The sequence below is a fragment of the Mastomys coucha genome, unplaced genomic scaffold, assembly GCF_008632895.1.
Source record: "Mastomys coucha isolate ucsf_1 unplaced genomic scaffold, UCSF_Mcou_1 pScaffold14, whole genome shotgun sequence".
In the NCBI taxonomy this organism is placed as follows: Eukaryota; Metazoa; Chordata; class Mammalia; order Rodentia; family Muridae; genus Mastomys; species Mastomys coucha.
The window spans coordinates 60,722,389-60,740,524 of NW_022196896.1; the positions used below are offsets into that span (position 1 = coordinate 60,722,389).

Here is an 18,136-nt window from a genome sequence, read left to right on the forward strand (position 1 = left end):
GTTTGTTTCTTTGTTTTTTGGAGGGGAAACTGGGAATGGAGAAATTTACATGTAAATAAAAAAAATAACAGTGTATTAACTGTGAGAGCTCAGAGTTCACAAAGAGTTACTTTAAAAAGTCTAAGAAAAATCATCAGGACATGGTTGGCCACAGTTTTAATCCCAGCACTCCCTGCAGAAGCAGGCTAATTTCTGAGAGTTCCAGACCAGCCTGGTCTACATAGCAAGGCTATCTCAAAAATAAACAAGCAAATAATAATAATAATAATAATAATAATAATAATAATAATAATAATAATAACAACAACAACAACAACAAATGGCATTCCACTGAGAGTTTTGATAAACTCCAAAGTATATCTAGGATCATGGGTGGTCACAAACATGCATAGGGCTTGTATATTAGCTAAGGTAGAAGAAGCCCATGAAAAAATTCAAAATCATCTTATAATTAAAAACAACAACAAACCAAACAAGGAGAAACAGAAGGAATTTTCTGCAACCTATTAAAAAATTATATGTAAAAAGCCCACAACAACAACATGCTTAATGTCAAAGACCACCCACACTTAGCTTCCAGTCAAAACTATACTGAGCGATTAGTCAAGAAACCCAAGTTAAATATATTCCAACTGGGAAAGAAGTAATATCTTCAGATGACCTGGTTTTACATAAAGAATTTTAAGAACACCATCAATTATAATATTAGCAACAATAGGCATTTTAGTTGAGGTTATATTAAAGATCAGTATTCAAGGAGATTCATTAATCCTTTGGCATTGAGTGAATCAAACCATTACATCGATAATAACACCAGGAAAAGGAAAGTACTCATAAGTTCAATGATCAGCATGCAGTGCTGGACACCCAGCTATAAGGCACCGTCTAAAAAGCTGCAAAAACAACCAGTGCTCATAGACTGGAGGACCAGCCTCTACACGTGCATCGGTAGGGTCCATACAATCCCTAGCAAATACAAGGGACCATATTTGCAAAACTTTCAACTTATTCCTAAAAAGTATGTGGAAATTCTAGGACTCAGAACTGCAAAAAAGCAATCTTGGAAGTAAGAATGGTGCTAGAGAATTCTCACGCCAGGCTATACAAAGTAGGAGAGCAGGGTGCATGTGTAAGGATAAGTGCACAGATCTACAGAATAGGATTCCGAACTGAGAAAGCAGCCCACATGCTTATCGTGAGTTCATTTGTGACAAAGCTGCCAAAATAATTGAATGGGGGAAGGAACAGACTTTCAATAAATTAGGTTTAATAACTGGATATCCATATGCAAAAGGACAAAACGCACTTCTACTTAAATCATATACAAAAATGAAAATGAAGAAAGGACCACAGCCCCACAGGTAAAAGAGAAAAGTGGGAAGCTCAGAAGAAATTGAGGGCATCTTTGTGACCTAGAATTGTGCAGTAACTCATAAAGATGTCATCAAAACTACGAGAGCCAAAACAATAGTCGGGCTTTACCAAAACTACACCTTTTTGTTTTTAACTTCAAAGGGTGCTCTCAAAAATGTAAAGATGGTTCATCAACTTGGAAAAAGTCTACGATTCACAAATCTCATTGAACAACCTCATTCAGAGCATGCAAGTGAACTTTCACAGCTCAAAACCACCAACACACAAATAATCCAATATAAACTAAATGGACAAAGACTCAGAGGTAGATGTTTCTCCAGTTGGAACAGCCAATGCGTTTGGGGAAAATTGTCAATCACAAGTCTAACCTAGGAAATGTATATCAAGACCACCAGGGGGAAAGCTAAGTCACACCTCCAGGAGAGGTATGATTAGAGCCAGAGTCCATGGAGTATTGGCAAGGGCTCTGAGAACCTGTAAAGTTCTTCTACTGTTATGAAGATGTGAGTCCTTCAGAAAGCTAAATAAAGATGGAGTTGTCATGTGACTCTGAAACTGGATTCCTACAGAAATATATATAAAAAAATTTTGAAAAATACTTATTTTCACAAATTCTGGTGTACAATAATAGTTCATAGGCATATTACTCATAATCACCAAAAGTAGACACAACTCAAAGACCTGTTAAATAAAGAATAGGATAATAAAATATGTTATAAGCAATATTATGTACAATATTATTTGGCCATATTGGGAGGCAGAGGCAGGTGGATTTCTGAGTTCAAGGCCAGCCTGGTCTACAGAGTGAGTTCCAGGACATCCAGGGCTACACAGAGAAACCCTGCCTTGAAAAACAAAACAAAACAAAACAAAACAAAAGTAATGAAAAAAAACTGGGGCTGGAGAGATGGCTCTGTGGCTATGTGGTTGGGCACTGGCTACTCTTCCGGAGGACCCAAATTTCGTTATCAAGCAACCCATGGCAGCTCACAACATCTGTAATTCCAATTCCAGAGGATCTGCCCCTTCTTTTGGCCTCTGCATGCATGTGGTATACAGGTATATATGCAGGCAAACATTCATACACATCAAATAAAAATGGTCAAATCTTTTTTAAAAAGAATGAAAAACTAAATTATGCTCAAAAATTGATGAAAGATGTTATGCCAAGTGGAAAAGCATGTCATTACAAACAGTATACAATATGATTTTATTCATATGGAAGTGTTTACAATATGCAAATGAGCAGTACATATAGTATGTTAACTATTATGAGGGACTGGAGGGAGGAATGGGTATAGACCACTTATGGATATAAAATTTCTTTGTGCTATGAGGAAAGCATTCTGAGTTAGACAGTACTATTGTGCTAAAACACACTACAAATTACTACGCTTTAAAGGGTTGAATTTTATGGCATATGGATTCTATCTCAATAAAACTTACATTTAAAAGCATTTGCATGGAGCTGTACTATGCACCTGAGAAAAAGCCATAGATATTGATAGATGTTCATAGATTTCAAACTACATACTGAGTTACAAGGCATTCTTTAATGTTCTTATGCCCAGCGTAATTCCAATCAATTGCAAACTTCTTCTAGCTTTGTCTGTCATGAAATCCCATCCTAGACAGAGTAGGATGAAAAAGACAGCCATATTTTACTAGACATGAAAGGCACAGAGCTTTATTAAGAAAGCCTTGTGCGATTGGCACCAAGTAAGAAGGCCTGTGGAAACAACTGCAGCTAGAAGTCAACCCTCAGTACTGACAAAAACAAATTAACTTCACAAACCTAGTTATTCCTCAGAAACCTCTAGGACTGCAAGACAGCTGAGAGCTGAGAGGTTGGCCATGCAGCAGGGTGAGCACAAGAAAATGCTCTGTCTTGACTCAGCCTTAGCCTTTGTACTCACTGTGCACTGGCTGGCATGATTATTACGGATTGTAGACTTCTGTGGCTGCTTCCATAGCAGCTATTTGTCTCATCTTCCAAGTCCTGTAATCTGTCTTAAGCTTGACCCCAAGTCCTTGATAACTTTTCGTTCAGTGCCTTGATTTAAGAGTGGAGATAAAAACACAGTGTATAAAGTATAGTAGGAGAGTAAGCACTTGGATATGTTCTGTGAAGTGCTTTCAATTATAAAGTAGTACTAATTAACGTCAGATGATTGTTATAACAAACAAGTTGCTAAAGCAACAAAGGTCTATGAGTAAAGTCATGTGATTGTACTTCAGATTTATACAATAGATGCAACTTAGCTCTGTTTTACATAGGGGAAGAGGAAGGTAGTCTGCTATTTCATAGGGTTATTTGGTAGCATAGGCTGCATTTGAAAGTTGGCATCCAGATTCTCCTCGAGGCTAGCTTCACTAATAAATATAAAGTAAGAACTGTCCTACATTTCCATGCCTTGGCAAACATTATTCTTGCTGAGTTCCATCATAGGAACATAGTCACATGACTACACTTAACTAAAGGAGACTCTGTGTCCCATTGACCTATGTCTTAACTTATTTTTCTCTGCTTCCAGGGCTCCATGTTATCTGCTTCAGGGCTAGCCTTGATATGTGGCTCATAATGACCTGAATTTCTGATATTCCTGCCTCCACCTACTGGCTGGGATATTAGCATAACAGGCTTGTACCACTATGTTCAGTTTATTTCATGGTAGGAATCAAATCCAGACCTCATGCATGCTGTGTGCTACGCATAAATGCTACCAGCTGAGCTACATCTGTAATAGCTAAAGTAATGTGTTGAGTTTTAATTACTATGCATAAGAGATTTATAAAACAAAAAATCCCTCTCACCTGTAAATCCCACTTGCCCAAGGACAGATAGCTTCCTGGAATGTTGGGGTTGTTGTTCATGTAGGATAACAAGCCATGTGTTTTCACTTTGGTAAACAAGCTTGGTTGTGCCCAACTGCATGGAACGAGTGCTTGATCACACTTAGACAGGAGGTATGTAATCTGGAAGTACATCAGAATGTATGTTTGCTCCTGATTGGACAAAAGTGAGAAGTACACAGACTTCTGGGTTCTGCCTTTATAAGGTTCAAAATAACGTAATCCAATACCATACTCTGGGAATCCCAGGTATGGACCTGGCCAACATTTAATAAAGCTTGTTTCAAATTTAGCTAAAAAAATGTGGTAGTGGATATAGTCGCATCTGGTTGGATTAATACATCCTCAGGACCTTACTTCACACACACACACACACACACACACACACACACACACACACATTAAAATTGTATTACAGGAAATTGGATGAAATTAACACAAATAAATTATCAGAAAACTAAGAGGTAATTGCCTGCTATCTTCTGAAATGTGGCTCAGGCAGAATGAAAATAGCATCCTATGAAATGAGTTGGAAGACAGATGTTACCTGTTAGCTGGTGGTAATCTGTTTGGGCCTAGGATAGGGGGAGAGGTATGAGGAGCATTGGGAAGCCTGTGGCTTGACCTGGAGGATGCTGGGAAGCAATTGAAACCAGTTTTGGGAACAGAAAAACATGCTGGGTTTTCTATTTATTTTCAGAGTGGCTAGGATGTTGACTGATTCATGTTTTTGTTTCAAAGCTCATTGCTGATGAACTGTCAGAGCACCTATGTCCTGTTGAATACTTTAAATGACTTCATACTCCCATTGACCTACGTCTGACTCTTGTTGCAGCCTTGGTGGACAATTTCAAATGCTCTCCCTTACAGCTTTGAGATCCATGTGAGGTCACTTTAAAAGGTCAAAGGCAGCCTGAGACTGGAGGGACAGGATGGCTCTAGGGACAACCCTCAGTCATCCAGTCAAGGGGTAGAGATGTCCATGCTCCTACCCAGCACTGCCAGGACACTTTCTGAACACTCCCTGTTATTGCTTCTTCTTTCTCTGACTCCATGCTTTCTAGTCCTATGCTCTGGAATCATGTCACAAATTTGATTCTTTTACCTGTCTCCCTAATAGACTTAAAGAATTTTCTTTTATACATATGGAAACCATCACATGCCCGTAAAAGACCCAGCCCCCACAGTGAGTTCAGCCAGCATGGTTCAGATTTCATCTACACCGCATTCTCCCAGTCTCAGGATTTGTTTTCAGTTCTCTGCACTTACCTTAGTAACGCTAATCATCCACTGAGTGACTAGTGCCAACACACACATGGTAAAAATCTGTTATTAACATACTCATCGTTATAACGTGGTTTGCAATAACTGAACATCGAATAGTGATCTTAATGGCATGCTTCAATGATTTCAGTCTGTTAGGGCAATGTCATCATTTCTAGATCCACCCATCTCAAAAACTTTAACTCAGAATTATTCCTGTCTAAAGAAAATACAGGGACTGAGCGGAGCAGAGACTGAAGGAAAGGCCATCCAGAGACTGCCATCCCATCTGCAGACACCAAACCCAGACACTACGGCTGATGCCAAGAAGTGCTTGCTGACGGGGACCTGGCACAGCGGTCCCCCAAGAGGCTCTTTTAGAGCCTGACCAATACAGATGCAGATGTTTGCAGCCAACTATTGGACTGAACCTGGGGACCCCAATTGAGGAGTTAGAGAAAGGACTGAAGGAGCTGAAGGGGTTTGCAATCCCATAAGAAGAACAATAATATCAACTAACTGGACCCCATAGAACAAAACTACCAACCAATGAATACATATAAAGAGACCTCATAGCTCCAGACGTGGATGTAGCAGAGGATTGCTTTATTTGGCATCAATGGGAGGGGAGGCCCTTGGTCCTGTGGAGGCTCAATGCCCCAGTGTAGGGGAATGCTAGAGAGGTATGGCAGGAGTGGGTGGGGGGAGCATCCTCTTAGAGGCACGGAGGAAGGGGAAAGAACAGGAAGTTCCTGGAGGGGAAACCAGGAGGGGGGATAACACTTGAAATGTAACCAAATAAAATAACCAATAAAAAAAAAAAAAAAAGGTCAACAGATCCCTAGAAGCTGAAGTGGATTATTTTAGCACTTCATGTCAACAACTAAAACTGATAGTATATATGGAATAGTTTTCTTGCTGCAAATGCTGTGTGTTCTGCTGTCCTAAAGTTGCCCCAGGCTGAAAGGTGTAAGGACTTCGGCATAGGTCGCAGATGGTAACTTACTTTAGGTGGCCAGCGCTTCAGCTGGTACTCTGTCCAACTTTTGTCCTTTCACTTTCCTGTCAATGTATAAATTCTAATTGCTGAACAGGAAACAAGAACCTGAGGCGCACTGTACAGAGGTCATTGCTAACAGTAAGAGGAGGCCAGGTCCAGAGACGAATTCTTCCCTACAGTCTTAAAACAAGCTTCATCCTGCTGATATCAATGGATGTTCTATAGCTTATAGTGATTGTCTTCTCTCTTGTTAACTTGTGACAAACGATACTATGCAAATTTATATTGAAAGTTAAACTCTGAAAGGAGTATTTCTGGCTAAAATATCATGAGCTTTTTTTTAAAAAAATAAATTGCTCAATACCAACAAATTGCCCGAAACAATGGTAGATCAGTTTATATTTTTAACGTTGTTCGTGGTGATAACTATTTATATTCGACTTATCAACATGAGATAGCAATAAATGATTTTAGTTTATATTTAATCTTAAGAAAAGTAAAATGATTCAAAAACAATACTGCAACTCTCCTTGTGGAAATGAAAATATTCTAAAGACACTGCCCTCTCGCCTTGGCTACCAGACTATTAACGACCCAAGAAACTGACATTTCTTCCATGGAATTTTAAGCCAAGAAAAAAAGGATGAAAGCTGGTGGCAGCCAGAAGTAAAATTTCTCTCAAAGAAAAAGGTTTTACATATTTCTGACAACTTGACAGAACATCTTGCAGGAGGCAATGGAGCCTAGACAAGGATGGACCAGGGATGAGCATCCTAGGTCAACCTGTGCCCTAAAAACGTGGCCTGACTCCAGGAAGGGGGAGGATGGGAAAACAGGCCAACCCTGTCCTCAATCCTACACAAAGAGCTATGGGTATCTGAGAGCAGGAGAAATAGTCTTCCCCAAGCAAGAGCACACCAACTGGTCATCTAATACCAAATGGTCAGCCCTGAAATATACATACAAGTAACATTATGCTGACTGAGCAAGTTGTATTTGTGTGTTCAGGAACACACAGATACACACCTAATAACAATTAATCAAAATAGAGAGGCCATGGATTTGAAAGAGAACAAGTTGGAGTATATGAGAGAGTTGGAGGGAGAAAGGCAGTAAAGGGGGAGATTATTTAATTATAACCTCAAAATTAAAAGATAAATATATATATATATTAGTTAGGCACTAAGTATAGAGGTGAGCAAAATGGCTCAGGAGGTAAAAGGCCAGCACTCTCACAGGAACAGAGTCCATGTTCATCACTTCTTGAGTCCCTTTCTCTATCTTCTGGAGAGAGTAGACCCTTTGTGCTATTTTGCCTCTTTTCTTGATCTTTATATGTTGTTTACCCCACAACCAGAGGGTTTTTAGAGTCTCTCTTCTCTTCTTTACCAGCCTATCATTCAGTCAGTCAGTCTCCCTCTCTCAGTCTCTGTCTGTCTCTCTCTCTCTCTGTCTCTCTTCATGTGTGTATGTGTGTGTTTATGTATATTTGTGTGTGTGTGTGTGATGCCCTCTTCCTCCCCTCTCTCTTCTGTCCTCCACTCTTCCACCTTCTCTCCCTTTCTCACTTACTCCTGCCCATGACGTGCACTGGTACTGAGAGTAGCCAGCTTACACCCATTCCGTGGCTCTCCCTTAGGTCTATGTCATCATCCCCACCCTGTGCAGTTATTCACACTTGAGACGGTACTCTCTTGAAAGGACCCACTATCCTCTCTTCTTATGTTTTGCTTTCTAAAGATTCCTTTATTTTGGGAGCCCTCATCTTTCCATCTCACCCACCTCATAAATGTCTGCTCAGCAGCAATCTTTGTTTTATTCCCCAAGTCTGTGCATGGGTATTGTCTGTTATCTTCCCATCTTAATAAGAAAATTGTAATACTTCTTGCCTGGGAATATACAAAGTATCTTATTGCTCTATTTTCATTCATGGAAAGTATATTGAGTCCTTCCCAATGAAGCTTTAAATATTTGAGAAATTATTTTATACTTTGATAATTTTTGCTTCAGTTCTGCCACAAATGTAACTCTTAGAATGTCATGGTTATTCATCATTTTATTTTAAGCATTCTTATCAATATTTGAGTAAGAATTTGCTGGAAAAAAATGCCTGGTGTTTAAGACTACCACAACATGTAATGAGAATACTTGGTAGGCGTTTTGGAATCAGAGCCTATGAATCCCAACGAACAGTTATGGTCCAGGTCTGCATTTTAAATCCACAGTATGACTGCCACTGAACACTCTGAGCACAGATCTGTGTGAGGGAGAAGGTGAGAGGAGAAAGCAGCGGCAGCATTCCTGAGTGCTGAAGAGCAGCAGTTCGGGCTATGGGAACGCACTGGACAGACAGAAGCCACACTTGACAAACGTCACCCTGGGAAACACACCCGAGAAGGCAGAGCTGCTGCTCTGTAGATGCCTTTAAGACGTTCTGTTCATCCAATATTTGAATTCACTTGGTTGTTTGCTTATATTAACTAAACAAAGAGAGAGCAGAATAGGACTCTAATTCTATCATTGACAGAAGCAAAAACTCACATTTCTGTACAAGATACAAAGAACAGAGCTCACTCATTGGAAACTTGCTTCCACAGAACACATTAAGGCCTGACCCATTCTACAGCCAGGGGCTGTGTCCACTTGCTTGGGTTAATTCTTTTCAAAGCTTTTAGTTGACTCAGTGATGAAAGGTATGTGCTCTCAAGCCTGACACACTAAATATAATTCCTACAAACTACATGGTGGAAGGAATGAACCAACTCCTGAAGATCACATTGTTCTCTGACATTCACATGCACTCACATACACCTACCCCCCCACTCCCCCACACACATACAAACACACATACAAATAAATAAAATGTAACAAAAGTTTCACAATGAAACTTTTCATTGTGACTTCCCTCATCAGCTGATCATAATGACTTCCCTGGCACTAATTTTAAGGAAAGCATCCACGGTTATGGGGATATAAGGTGAGCAAGCTCTAACACACCAGTTAGTGCAAACTGTAAATTGCTGTAGAGTGATCTGATGCAATATGTGCATTTGTAGGATTCAAAAGAAATATTATCTTCAAATAAGCCCTATCCATGTTTTTAGCTCATAAAATCAAAGTAATTTTTATAGGAAAGGGAAAATGCTAGCCCCAGAAAGAAAGAAAAACATTATGCTGAAGCCTGCTCAACGCCTGTGCCCTGTGCATGGAGCATGCTCTGATGTGGTGTCAGCTACGTTGATTTGCATCAGAATACCCTTTAAAATTAAATTATATAATGGCAAAGGTAACTCACTTGAGATTTAAATGATGAAAGACTCCTAACAAGGCAAGTTCATTGATTGAATTATTTTTATTTGATCCAATACAAATGTGAAGTATCTCACTAAGATGATTACTGTGGAGAAAAACAGAAACACAACACAGGAATGTGTTCTTAATGGAATATTACAGTTCATCTTGACAGGAATGCTACATAAAGATTAACTTTGTATCAGGAGGGTCAGTGGAGGTGTCTCACACTTTGGGAAAGCTCCTAAACAAAATAAAGGGGAAAGTCTGAGGCTATGGGCCCCCTAGACCTGCCATGTTTCTCTGCCTCCTTCCTCTCTCACAGCCTCCTCAGTCCAGAATAGCCATTCACCAATTTCCTCCTTCTTCTTTGTCTTACTGAAATCTTGTTCTCGATGCTTTTCTTAAAATGTTCACCTCACTCCTCGGATTAACTTGCCTCACCTTTCAGAAAACTACATAGTCGTCACCTGCTTGGAAAGCTTCTTTTGACCTCCAGGTCATAACTGTGTGTTCACATAGTGAGTTCATTGGCTCCAGACAGGACACTCTGCTCACCCAGACATGGCACTCTGCTCACTGTTGGTGGGAGTTGATTTCTGTGTCTCTGTTAGTGTTCTACGTTTTCCCTGAGGGCAGAACCTTGTGAACTACATACTGAATGTCAACTGAAAGATGAAATAAACAAAGATAAGGTCACAAAAAAATACAAACACTTCTGTTATTCTGAAATAGAAAAAAAGTCAATAACATCCTTTAAACTATGTAGCAGGTAAGTTTCAAGTTCCAGAAAGTCTATCTGGGGACACATACTTTACGGAATGAATCCAGTGAATGGATTATGTTCCCATCCCAGCTCAGAACTGGTATTTAAGGATCTTTCCATCAAATGATTTATGTAGCATGATGATTCTTCCAGCCGGGGACTGTTAGTGATGTGACAGAAGGAGAGACATATTTCTTGGCTCTGTGAGAGTGAAAGAAATCTGGCGTGAATGGGAAGGCTAATTCAAAGGTTTCAGGCTTCCTCTTCACATTTAATTAAGCTTCAGTTGAGAGGTCTCTCGTGGAGAGACGCTAAGGAGAAAGAAGTGGTAGAAACCAGCTTGAAGGATGCGGGTTGATAATAACTAAGCAATCACTGCTCATAATGATACTGCAGTTCTGCTTGGGAGAGTGAATCAAACAGTCTTGGCATACATTACTGTCCACCAAGGGTATACAAACAGCCTATATCCATTTGGTTGGTCCATGATCTCAAATAGAGGCAGAATGTGTAGCAAACTCACTCAATTCATACTGCTTGTGAAACATAAAACTCGTTTTCATTAGTACATATGCAGGCTAGTCTTAGGTCATCTTGACATACAAACTAGAGTTATCTAAAAAGAGGGAACCTTAATCGAGAAAATGCCTCTATAACAGCCAGCTGAGAGGGAATTTCTTAGTTAGTGATTTGTATGGAAGGGCCCAGCCCACTGTAGAAGATGCCTTCCCTGGGCTGGTGGTCCTGGGTTCTATAAGAAGGCAGGCTGAGCAAGCCATGGAGAGCAAGCCAGTAAGCAGCACTCCATGCCTTCTGCATCAGCTCCTGCTCCAGGTTCCAGGCTCCTTTGCGTTCCTCTCCCAGCTTCCTTCAATGATGGACTATGGTGTGAAAATAGAAGCCGAAGAAACCCTTTCCTCCCGAACTTGCCTTTGGTCATGGTACCTCATCACAGCAATAAAATCTCTAAGATAGTACATATCTTTGTTTTACCTAATTTTGTATAAAAAGGTTGTTTATAGCAATTTATGTTTAATTGTTTTCCTTCTGTTCTAAAAACAAGCAAATAAAAAACAGGGTCTCACTATGCAGCCACGGCTGCCTTGGGACTTGCTATGTAGACCAGGTTGGCCTCAAACTCAGGGAGCTTTGTGTCTGAGAATAAAGCTGTGCCCTATGTCCCTGGCTTTCTTTCTGTTATTCTTTCCACAAATACTTACAGCTGTCTCTCTCTCTATCTCTCTATCTCTCTCCCCCTTGGTCTACTTAATAAACACTGGAACAAGAAATATATCTGATATGTAATCAGGAGACTATAGTTAGGAGATGGCAACTCAAGGGGTCTGAACCTCTGAAATGTGCAAGGCTTGATGTCTGAGTTCATACACTTTGAGTGTGTAATTCAAGAAGTCCATTAAATGTTTTGTTTGAGGGTTTGTTTATCACTAGGAAACTTAAAAACAAAAGGACCTTTGGAGAAAAACATGGTGTGGGGCTCTGTGGGAGTTGTTGGCAGGTAATGGTCATCAAAATATATATTATATAATGGAAGAAATTTTCAAAGAATAAATTTATAAAAATTATAAAAATCTTCTTGAAGATTCCAGACAGTTTCAATAAGGCCTAATATTCTATAAATTATATGGTCAATGAAACTTGCTTTTCCATTAGTTTGTTTTGGCCTAAGAGTCACTTAAAAGCTGACCAGTACTGCAAATTGCCTGTACTCCAGCAAGAAGATAGCTTACATGCTTCCCAGGTCTGTGGTCTCTGTGGATTTCCTGAACCCCTGATGCCATCTTCTAAAGAACCTCTCTCTATGTGTCCACAGATGCATTCAGTTTCCAAAGTAGGATTGATGTGTATGAAACCCTACTCCAAGAATTAAATATTTGCAGAGATGGGTAAATAGTAGAAATGATGTCTTGTAATTGCCTTTCCTCCTCTCATGGGATAGTCTTTTAAAAAGGGGGCAAAGTGTAGAATTAGAAAGAAGGGAAGACAAATACTCATTTAGCAGGAATTCTTTCTTTCTGTTTTCTTTGAGGGGGTGAGTGGGGTGCTAAGTAGCCTGTGTGCTCACACTGAGATATGTTGTAAGTGACTGAACACTGTTCTTAGAAAAGCACATCATAGGCTCCCAGCTTTTAATAAGTTGAACCTATTAACAAGTTCAAGCTCTTATGCTAGAGATTTCAACTCTGATTTGACCAGCTCTGCAGCTAGAGATACTCTCGGTTGTTACCCTGCCTCCCTAGAGATCAATTCAGTGGCATTTGTATTATGTTGTCTTTTTTTAATAATCCTTCAATATGAGGCAAGAAGGGAATAAATATTATTTTATGAGTTTAAACAATGGAATATATTCTAGTCTGTGGCCTATGGATAAGGCACTGGCCTTCTAAAAAATGCAATATCCCATGTGTTACAATTACCATACATATTATTGGAAATAATTGTGAAATAGGCTTCCTCTCTCTGTTGGGGAGTCGTAACTCTTGAGAATCCTAGTCAAACCCCAAAGGACCATAGCCACTCCCTTTTCTGAGTTTTGGGAACACAGAAACTGAAGGCATTTCTCCTTTTAACAGTTTCCACTGTGAATTTCAGATTTCATCTGAGTCAGAGACACATATCTGAGATCTCACAGCTTGTGCAGTTGCTGCTCTTCGCCTTGAGGTCTTGTGATGGGAGCCAGGTTAAATGTCCACAATATGCAGAGTTCATACAGGACAGATGAGAAGTTTATTTTTCAAACTAAGTTCCCCTGATTCTTTGTAATCTGCCACTAGCCTCTTAAGACAACGGGTGTGTGTTGAAAGGGAGCCTCCTAGGGTCTAACTCTAGCCTTTGATATGAAGACAGGGCTTCCCATGTGCCATGTGAGCCCAGTGTTTCTATATTCTCAGCCTAGACATGGCTCTAAGGCTCCAGGTATGAGCCACTTTACAAAGCAAAGTTTGGACATCTGAACTTTTCCCTACCTACAAAGTTGTAAATTATCATCTCTGTCTTAAAGGTCTTAGTTTTCAGCAAAATGTATTTAAACTCATGCAAAATGCACAGGGACATAAAAGTATCTCCTATATCATATGCCGGGCATCCATTAACCTGGTTTATCCTCTTTGAAATGAGCTCATTAAAAGAAAAGAAATCTACCTTAATCTATGTCTCTAATCCTAGGATAATAATTGGCATGCTGTATGTGCTTTATAAACAGTGCCTTGTCTGCCCTGGCTTCATTGAACACACTTCCAGTCTACCCTTGTTATCTCAGGGTAAACATTTCTTACTTTTTTAATTTAAAAGTTTGAACCATCAAGAGGGTTCCATGAAGACAATGCTGAATACCATATTTATTTTACTGAACTCTCCTGTTTTTACCCTTCCCCTTCTTTCTCTTACTTACTCTCTCTCTTACCTACTCTTTTTTCTCCTTTTTTCCACACCTTTCCCTCTCTATGCAAGAATAGACACAAAAAGCCTATTCTTCTGATAGATGATACATATAGACACTATATAAAATTTAACTTTGAACATTAATTGTATATCCCCTCAGAAAAGAACATCTTTTATGTCTTCAGTGAAATTATCAGACTTGAGAAATTTAGCATATCTACATTATGCATCAGCTGTAGGTAACACAAATATAATTTCCCCAACTATCTCTAAAGAATATTTTATTATGATGTTTTAGTACTTAATTTTCAGATTCATTTTCCAATCCATCCCATACAATGCATTTAGATAAAATGAATTCTTTCCCCTTTTGATATATGGTAAATGACTTCTCAGTCTTTCTTTGTACTTGATCATGGTATTCTGACAAATATTTCATGATACCCTTTTTGATCAAAAGGAGCCTACTTTTGATAATAAATTCTATGTTGTCTTCTTTACCTAAGTTGGGAAACAATATTCATGGACATTTCCATGTTTTTGCTTGCCAGAGTTTTCTAAGCAAAGCACAGTAAAATAGGGGTTAGTGGACATTTGAGCAGTAACCCAAGAGAAAAAAGGAGTCTGGACTGAAACAGGTATCTGTTTACATCACTGCCCAACTAAACAGGGACTTCCTCCTCTCTCAAAAAAGAATGTGGAAATTATCTTTTATTTTTCCTAACAAAGGACATTATATATACCAGTATCCTATACAACCTTTGCCTTTCCTGTTTGAAGTTGAGTGGTTCCAGGTGCAAACACAGATAACTCGCTTACAAAGACTAGTGGCCTAGCAGTTAATGCAAAATTCTCTGAAAAGAAGAGTTTCATATCCTGATCCAGAGACCTCATGTTTCTATGCTGTGTGAGAAGAGTAACATGGAAAACACCCCAGGGTTCCTGGCTTAATAATCTGTCCTAAGGATCTAACCTAAAATTCCACAAGGGACTTTACAGCAAAAAAGTCTACTCCTGACCTCTAAAAATTTACAATCTCGTGAAAAGGCAACTTAAATCAAAATTCAAGAAGGGAAATGTGGTCTAGGTTATCTGGACTCTGAAAATACAAAGTAGGAGCTCGCTCCTAAGAGAATGTAAAGCCAGACTCCAGGAGACAGCCAAGGACACTCCCAGAATCTGAAAAAAAAATTGCACAAAATCATAAAGAGGAACAATGTGACTTAGGAACATTTTATCTAATTCTCAGTGTTTTAAAGTGTTACACTCACTGCATGCTCACATTGGCTCACGTGCACTTATACAAGAATGTTTACACATACATATACCTCACTGTACACACAAGAATCTGAGTGAAAAGGGGTTGTTAGCTAAACCTCACAGTTTAACTCAATTATTCAAAGCATTAGATTTCACTGTGTGATGAGTTACATTGATAGTTATTTCATATATTTAGGTAAAGGAATTCTTCACATATGCTTTGAAAAAAATTGTGCTCTGAAATTGTGTGTCATGGCACAAACGCTCAAAATGGTTTGTCTTTCAGTCAGAAGTTTAAAGGAAAGACATATTCAAAAGGAAAATCCTAGAAATATCTATATTTGAAGAAAAAAGATCATCCTACAATGCAAGACATTTGAAGGCATAATTTCAAAGATAAGAAACTAATTAAAAATCTTCATTATGTCAAGATTACTGTACATTGAAAGACAGGGAAAGGGGTTACTGCATATATGAAGAGGGGTAAATTAAAAGGTCAGATAAGCAAATGTGCCACAGAGCAATGGTCAGAAGAAAATGGCTGATATAATACGATTTAATAAGCACAAAATATTGTAAAGCCAAGTTCAGATAAGAGATTATTATGTTTCTTTTTCAGCTTCCCAAACCTAATCTTGGGCAGCTCCTGACTTAAGTGTAGTCTTTGAGAGTTACGTTTCTACGGACATTGTGTAAAGATACAAGTAAACCTTTCTGTGAAGGCACCATGCCCCTGCTGCTCTTGCAAATACAAGTTATAGGCACAACATGTTACAGAGACAAACTGAGGAACACATCCTAAATGCAATGTTTATGCTGAAAATACAATAGAATAGAAGCTCCCCAAAACTTGGGCAAAAGAATCTGGTGTGTATGATTCTGCTATGTTTCTCATAAAATATCAGAATGTTACAGTGTCCTCTGTCATATTTTTCAGCTATCTAGTAACTTATTTTTGAAAACTCTACGGCTTTTTTTGTTTGTTTGTTTTTCTCCCTAAAACTGAAATGTATCTATCATGAAGGAAGTTACTCTCAGGTAAGTAACTAAACCTTCTAAGCCAATGTGAACAGGGCAGAAAAGCAATTTTGTTACAGGAATTATGAGTTAGACTTGGGCTATACTAAATGGTGATGGTGTATGATGCTTTATCACAGACAGAAGTATTAAAAAAAAACACAACCAATTAAAACCACTACCTATAGGGATAACCTCTTGTGCACTGTTTGGTAGCATCACCTGTCAATAAAAAACTGATTGTTCAATGAACTGAGGCAGAATTAGAAGATGGAGTGACTGGTAGAGAGAGATTGGAACTCTGGGAGTTAGATACAACAGAGGGAGATTGACCCCAAACTCTGAGGAAGTCAAATGCATGAAACAGAAGAGAGTTAACCAACCATGTGGCAGACATAGAATGGTTTAAGAGACTAATATGAGTTACAAGCTAGCTGAGGTACAGGCCACAGTTTATAGCCTAGGTATTTGTTCATAAATAATTAAGTCGCAAAGTTGTTACTCTAGGAACAAAGAGGCCAGGTAGAAAAGCTTATGGCTACAAATATCATCTGAAAGACTGATAAATCTCAGAACTATCAAGGCAAGATGTTTAGAAAACAGTCTACAGGAGGATTCTTGTGAGAACCTTCTAAAAACATCTTCATGGAATGAAAACAAAGTATCAGCATTCATTATGAAGATCATGTGCTGCAGAATTGTTCTCCAAGTGATGGTATTGTGTAGTGAGACCCCAGGAGGTGGGGGCTTGTACAAGGTAGTTGGGACATATGGCATAGTCCTTAGAAGAGAATACTACTGGCCTTGCAGAGTGAGCTATTTTCTGTAAGAAATAAGACATAATTTAAAAAAAACACATTATTTTTGGTTATGTGATATTTGGATCTAGGAGGGAGAACAATCCCTAATAGTATGTCTGAAAACATGCATACAAGTAACATTATATGGACTCAACAGGGAATATTTAGGAATAAATATATCTATATAAATACATACATATATACATATATGTATATATATACATATACATATAGCAATTAGTGAAAGAAAGAGGTCATAAAGTTGAAGAAGGATGTGAAGATATATTGGAGAGAATTTGGAGAAAGGGAAGGGAAGGGAGGAATATTATAATTAACTATACAATTCAAGAATATTTTTTTAAAAACACATGGTGATATTGACTGCAGTCCAATCTACTCAAGAATTTGAAGCAGGTTTTATCTGTGTGCCAAAACCCTGTCAACAAGAAAGAGGAGGAAGAGAACAATAAGGCAGAGGAGGAAGAAGAGGAGGAGGAAGCAGAAGTTGAGGAGGAAGAGGAGGAGGGGGAGGAGAAGGAAGAAGAAGAGGAGGAGACTGGTCTCTGGATTTCTGTCTCATCCTGGATCTCTTCTTCTTATCCCCTCCTGTCACCATGTAATGTGGCCACTGGCCAGAGGCCACACAGACAAGGCCACCCAGTCCTGGACTTTCAGCTTTCAAAACTGTTACCTAAATAACTGTTCCTATGAAGTTCAAATATTTTCTTTTAAAAACACAAAATGGACTACCATAAAGTATCAATGTGCTGAACTAAAGGAAAATAGAAGAAAAAGGGAGAGGAGGGAAGGAGTGAGAGAGAGGGACCTCCTTAATAGTTCCATTACATTGAGGAAGGATCTGTTTTGACGTATAAAATCTCATCAGGACAGAAACACTCAGTTCCAGGTTAGTGTTTATAGTGTTGTGTACTCCCTCTGATGTAGTGACAGAATGATGATGCAGTGATGATGTAGTGATGTAGTGATGATGTACTAATGTAGTGATGTAGTGATGTGGTGACGTAGTGATAATGTAGTTATGTAGTGATGATGTGGTGATAATGTAGTTGATGATGTAGTGATAATGAAGTAATACAATGTTGCAGTAGTGTA

The 18,136-nt window shown here is 38.9% G+C and overlaps 1 long non-coding RNA gene across 2 annotated transcripts in view; it reads right to left on the reverse strand.

Annotated features, from left to right (window-relative positions):
* The window catches only part of LOC116089117, a 13,771-nt gene extending 3,047 nt beyond the window's left edge, over positions 1–10,724 (reverse strand). Inside the window, exons 1-6 of one of the 2 annotated variants that reach the window (XR_004118164.1) lie at positions 10,595–10,724; positions 10,226–10,449; positions 9,786–9,887; positions 4,189–4,350; positions 3,291–3,427; positions 2,850–3,001 (exon numbers count right to left, since the gene is read on the reverse strand). This is a non-coding gene — a long non-coding RNA (uncharacterized LOC116089117). Of the gene's footprint in view, positions 1–2,849; positions 3,002–3,290; positions 3,428–4,188; positions 4,351–9,785; positions 9,888–10,225; positions 10,450–10,594 lie in introns of those variants that run through there. The other variant, XR_004118163.1, reaches the window with a different exon arrangement.
* Between the last annotated feature and the right edge of the window lie 7,412 nt (positions 10,725–18,136).